The 6,468-nt window shown below is 34.2% G+C and overlaps 1 long non-coding RNA gene across 2 annotated transcripts; it reads right to left on the reverse strand.

Moving 5' to 3' along the window:
• Positions 1 to 658: 658 nt before the first annotated feature.
• Positions 659 to 4,798, reverse strand: LOC130799509 (uncharacterized). 2 transcript variants are annotated; one of them, XR_009039275.1, is made up of 5 exons: positions 4,524 to 4,798; positions 4,040 to 4,326; positions 2,945 to 2,999; positions 1,859 to 1,932; positions 659 to 1,478 (listed from the first exon to the last, which is right to left on the reverse strand). It is a non-coding gene; the product is annotated as an uncharacterized LOC130799509 (long non-coding RNA). The 2 variants fall into 2 exon arrangements; XR_009039274.1 differs by lacking the exon at positions 2,945 to 2,999 and having other exon boundaries at positions 666 to 1,478.
• Between the last annotated feature and the right edge of the window lie 1,670 nt (positions 4,799 to 6,468).

Consider the following 6,468-nt stretch of genomic DNA (forward strand, 5'->3'; position numbering starts at 1 on the left):
GATTACTGAAATTAATTTTGGCTAATTTCATTGATATATTTCAATAGAGTGGATACGTACACTTGAATTGATATTGATGTCAACATGTCTATTTTGTTATTATTTTTAATTTTTAAAGAATCAATTAGGCTGATGAAATACTTTAGAAGGAGGTGGATTCAATAGAGTATGACACCTTTTCGACTTTGTGCTGATAACAAGTCAGAGCCTTGAAACCAATAAGTCAAGACCTTAACAAACTAAAAACAGAAGTTGTTTTACAGAATAAGTTAGAGACTTATTGTTTGAGCAATTATAAAACAGAATGTAAAGAGCAAAAATAAAAAACACAAGTAAAAAGTTCAGTCCTTCAAAGGATCTAATTTCTACCTTCAAGCTCTTCTCTAGCCCTTAAGATTTTGACAAATACCCTTTATCCATTTTCTCCTTAGATTTCTAGATATCAGCTTTAGAAGAAAGTTACACTTATCTTCTAACTTCTCTACTAGCCACAATGCTATGAACTAGGAACTCTAATCCTAGTGAATTAAAGATATTTCTCTTCCACTTTTCTTTCTTACAATAAATCAAATATTACAATTATGAATACAAGAAATTACTCAAATGATTAATAACAGGACAACCTTAAAAGGTTAACTTGAATGTAGAGCGTAGGAGTAATTCTTGAATGAGGATTTTTTTGAGACTTGAAAGACTTTGGCCATGTGCATTCAGAATGTTTATTGGTGTGTCTTTCTTCTCTTCATTCTACTAGTTGAAGCTTTGAATCCTTTATGGTAACTTGGCTTAATTGACTTTGCCAAGGCCTTGAAATAGCTACCTGTCACGTGTCGACTCTTTCCCTAGTCTCACGTGTGCCACTTGCTTACACTCCCGTCGTAAGACAAGTCAAGCAAACCCCCAAAGGTGTATTGCTAAACAATGTAGTTGGTGTGTTTGTGTGGATTTAGCTAAGACTTTGAGAAGATGTGAAGTAAGTAGGAACACAAGAATTGAAAAATGTAAGTGAGGTTTATGTATTGCACAAGGAAAGCTTTACAAGTGAGCTCTCAAGTGTTGTGTACAAATGAATGCCTTGAGGTATTTATAGGCAACACCCCTTACTACTTGTTCTATTTCTAGAACATTCTAACCTCCTCAAATGGAGGGATCTAGATTACATCTTTTTAGAGAATTCTACACAATTACAAGTGTTAAGGTACTCTAAAGTACGTACAAGAGTTGCCTAGAGAATTCTAAACATTAGATATTTACAAGGCTCCTTCAAGAGTTCTCTGGAACCTTCTAGAGTTCTCCGGAACCTTCTAGTGTGGGTTGTTCTAGACCCACATGCTCCACAAGCTTCTTGATGATTCCGGAAGTCTCTATAACCTTCTTTTGATGTAAGACGCCCGGACACCAAGTTTCGTGCCTCTGTCTTGTGTGGGGCTACGAGCCATGCGTGACATACCGTTCCTTTGTTTTCAAAGTGTTTGTTCCTACAATAAAGCGTGTTAGTATACGCAATATATAACGTTAAGAAAAAACGAATAACACTTAAAAATAATATCAATTACTTGCTTGGATTATTTCTCATAATTTTTAGGCAAGTAAAATTACCAAATATATAAAGCAACCTTTTAGGGAATCAAATCATTTAGAATCTTATCCAAAGTTGTTTAAATTGGGATTCTTCTTGGAATCATCTAGAAAGGTAGAATCGAATCTTAGGATAGTACGATACTACAATAAACTTAAATTTGTAATATGTGATAATTATTCATCTTAAAAGTTTTGGTTTATGAATTAAACTTTTGTTGACTATAATTTTTAAGAATTAAACAGATAAATATTTAATAATTAGTTTCAATCTTCATACCAAGGTTGTCAGGATTAGGATTCTTCGCAGGATCGTAATCATCAGGTAGGATCGGATCGTAGGATCGGTCGATTCTACAAATTTGCAGAAATGACAAGTTGTATTATGACCATGTTTATTGTTTGATCATTTTCAATATAAAAAAGCACTAAAAACACATAAAAGATATTAAAAACCACATTAAAAGGTACAGCACTAGTGTAAAAAACAGCAAGCAATTTGTTGACAAACTTGTTCTCTTTCTTCTTTTTTAAATTTTTGATCAAGTGTTGTTTGCAAACCATGCTTACTTTTATTAACAAAAGCATCCATAACTCCTCTCAACCTTTGATTACCCCCACTTTCATATTCTTCCTCACCAATGTTATTTGGTTTTTTTCTTTTTGCACTAGATACTTTTGAAGTTGCTTCGAACAATGCTCTAAACTTAGACTTAACATCGTTAGGAAATCGCAAACAACCTTCAACATTAATACCAGTGCAAGCAAGATGATGCTTATGCCTAAAAATTCCACCAGAACGTACACCACCACAATATTTACATTTAACTTTCTTAGCCATCTTATCAACTTCAATACAATGTTCCCAACCCGGATCAGTTCTATTACCCAGTGCATTATTCCTCTTCTTATTAGAAGCAGACATTCTGCTATGTTGACAAAAACACTCATTTATTAATAATCGACAAATAATCAACATAATCATCATACAAGATTTCAATTTAACACATCATATAATTGAACAATCATTATACAAAATTAAGTTTTCAAATAAAAATCAAAATCATCATAAAAATCATCATAAACACTGTAACAGATTATCAACACTATAGTCATTAGCAAATAAATCATCATAAACATTGTAACAGATTATCATAAACATTGTCCATACTCATTGACATTTTCAGCATTTCTAGCATTTGAGCATGAAAATAAAAATCAGATGACAAATTCACAATTGCAGATGTCAATACTCTTCCACATTTGATCATGAAAATCAGAACCAAATTCGACAATTGAAATTCGAAAAATTCGACAAATTCACAATTAGCAAATAAATTCGACAATAGAAAATCAAAATACTCACATAGATTGCGGTTAAGAACCAGAGATAGAGAGCGGAGGCTGCTGTGGTAAAGATTCTACAAGAGCAGAATGAAGATGGTGAAGGGAAGCTCTGGAGAGAAGGATGAAGATGGAGATGCGGGTTTAAACGTTTAGGGATTTCAGTAAAGCTGCGGGTTTGGGGGAAAATGAAGGTGTCGGGCTTAGGGATGCAAACGGGGGGGGGGGGGGGGCGGGGCGGGGATTGGAATTCCCATCCCCATCCCCATCTGGTAATGCAATACCCATCCCCGTCCCCATCCCCGCGGCGGGTATAATTTTTTTCCCCGTACCCTCCCTGATGGGTTTGTACCTAAAACCATCCCCGCCCCGCCACCCATCTGGGTATCCATCCCCGTGTAATACCCATTTTACCCGCCCCACCACCCGTCAAATCCCCGCTTAATACCCATCACATGACAAATGTAAAATAATTTACGGAAAAACAAAAATTATATTTTTCATAAACAATAAATTTCATTATTCTTAAAAAAATTAACCGTAGAAAATTAACCCAATATATACCTCAATAACCTCCTTAGATTTTGATCCTGGAAACTAATAAAAATCTAGTTTTAAATCTGGATATTCAGAAGTGTATAAAACTCTGAGCAAATTATTCAGAATGAACATAGCAATTATTCTGAATCAACAGAGCACACCAGAATCAAAGCACATTAGTAATATCTTGAATATCCACTCCACCAAAGAAGTTTAATTGGTCTATTGGATAATTCCATTTTAATTAAACCCACTTAGTTTCAAGAGCCTTTTAGTTGAGTTTCTTGTTTGGGATCCCTGCTTACTGTTCGATTAAAACAAATTCCAAAAAACCTCTTGCTAGATTAATAAGTAGAAGGCAAATCTAGTTTCTATTTTAATAATCAGAGGTAATCAGTACAGACCAATTTCAATGAATAAAATCAACTTAATTAGTAGTAACAAGTTCAGTCAGTCAAGAGAACTAAAAAGCCAATTCTTTCCAACACATTAAAAGAAGAGCTATAAAAATGTAACCCGCAATTGTAAATTTGAATTGAAAAGCTATTTATAAGAGTCAGAGCAAAGAAGACCATACATTCTCCGAATTCCATGAGATTAAGGACCTAATCGAGTGAGGCAACAATTTCGTCACGCAAACCAGCTACATATATTCCCCACTGCCAAATAATATTTACCTTCAAGCTTCAAGTCATCTAATATACTCAAATATAAAATTTAATGCAAACATTAAACCAGTAAAAAATAAATCAAAGTTATTTCATGAATCTGTAGTCTTCTGTGTTCAGGAACCAACAGGTCATTTATCTCTTCAATATAAATCGCCAAATAGGACATCCGCAAAAGAAACTCCCGGTCAGGAACCTTCAAAGAAGAAAACACATGCATATGACTTCAATCCTCAGTTCCTCACTCAGATATCAGTTAAAGTAAAATACAATTATGTCACCACTAAAGAAATAATGGAAGAATTGAGAAAATAAAAACTGAAATTAAAATCAAAAAATGGAAGAATACAAAAAGTTCTACAACCCTAAAATAAATTAATCTTTGATGCTTACCTGTTGATGACGATGTGCAACAAGGAAAATAAAGCATCAATCTGAAGAAGAAGAAGAACGGTGATGAGCGGTGATGAACGGTGAAGAACGGTGATGAACGGTGACGTCTCAACGTGAATGGTGAAGAAGAAGCAAGATGACGGCAGCAAGATTGAAGAAGATGGGAGTCTGTTTCAAGAAGAAGATGATTGCAGGCTGCAGCAGTGAAGAAGAAGCAAATGAGTGAATGACGGCCAGCAGTGAAGAAGAGTGAAGACGGGATTTCCAAAGGCCCAAAGTAGATTTAGGGTTTTGAAAATATAAACCGGGGTTTTTTTAAATTTTTAAAAAAATTTGAAAATTATTTTAAGGTTTCCAGAAATTTGAAATTTTTTTTTTAAAAATAAATTTAGGGTTTTCAAAAATTTGTATGTTTCTTGAGGCGGGGCGGGGCGGGGCGGGGCGAGGTGGGGATGGGGCGGGTATCACCTAAAACCCATCCCCATCCCCATCCCCGCGGTGGGTATCAATTTTATACTCGTACCCGCCCCATGACCCATCAAACCGGGACCCGTCCCCGCCCCGTTTGCATCCCTAGTCGGGCTGATTAGGTTTAATTGGGTTTTTGGAGATTTTAGAAGGTCAGGACCAAAATTAAAGCTAAGTAACGGGATCGTAGGGTCGTGTATGGGATCGCGATTCTGCTCGACTCCAATCGATTTACGATCCTACCTGATCTCGATAATACACACGATCCTAGTTGCTGGCACCGATTGGTATGATTTTATGATCCAAATCGTGATTTTGATAACCATGCTTCATACTGATGAAGAATTTTATTTTTAAAAATATATTGATGGATCGTTAAATCGTAAGAAAATTTTTGTTATAATTAATAATAAATTTGTAGAATCGGATCACTAAATCGTAGGATTGTAGAATCGTGTTATCATTTTACCTCTACAAATTTTATCTACTTAGAGTTGTAAGATTCTACCAATTTATGATTCTACCTGCGATTCGAATCGTTCGCTTGTTTTTGAATCGTAAAACTGTAAAATAGTATATGAGAATCAACAACAATCTTATTATATATTTGAGATCATATCAAAATCAATTAAAATATCTTACCAAATTCAATTTAGGATACTAAACATACTACTTGGATTTTAGGTAAGTATAATTTTTTAAATACGACATTTTAATTAAGAATCAAGTTACCATCTTGTCATATATTTCGAAATCTACTAAATAAGGATAGGAATCATATACCTTCAAAGATTGTGAAGCCGTTGGAATGAAACCGGTTTTAGCCAACAAAAATATGTTTGCCAATATTATAGCAAACGACTGTAATGAAGATTTTAGCAATCTTCCGGCTTAATACATATGAAAACTTACATACTTCATACAAAAATAATCGCATGCATTTATCAATAGTAAACGACTAATATTGTCTTCCATCATAATATATGACGATGGATCGATCAAAGGGGTCAAGTGAACAATCTCCCCGGCCCCTTGATGAAAGATAAACATAATAAGACACAAACATATTTCAAAAGATCAAGGTTCTAAAACATATAAGACATACTCTAAAAGATCAAGGTTCTAAAACATATAAGACATATTTTGAAAGATCAAGGTTCTCAAAACCTCAAGATTTTTAAAATATCCTGCAAAATAGATGGGTTAGAACATCATATAAACTATCAACAATATCAAGACTGTGAAGGCTTTGAAAAATCATATCATTTCAAGTTCAAGGTCTTGAATATACGAAAATTGTACCTGTAAAATATAAGTAAGCAACAGCGAATATAGAAAATATAGCATATTATAGCAAAAGTTTGCATAGTTGATTTGTTGCTGCTGTCTTAATTTCTTTTCCCCATTTTTCTTCCAACAAGGAAAGGAGAGAAAAAATGTCTAATCATAGTTTTATTTTTCAAAAACCAAAAAGAAA

The sequence above is a fragment of the Amaranthus tricolor genome, chromosome 14 (genome assembly GCF_026212465.1).
Source record: "Amaranthus tricolor cultivar Red isolate AtriRed21 chromosome 14, ASM2621246v1, whole genome shotgun sequence".
In the NCBI taxonomy this organism is placed as follows: domain Eukaryota; kingdom Viridiplantae; phylum Streptophyta; class Magnoliopsida; order Caryophyllales; family Amaranthaceae; genus Amaranthus; species Amaranthus tricolor.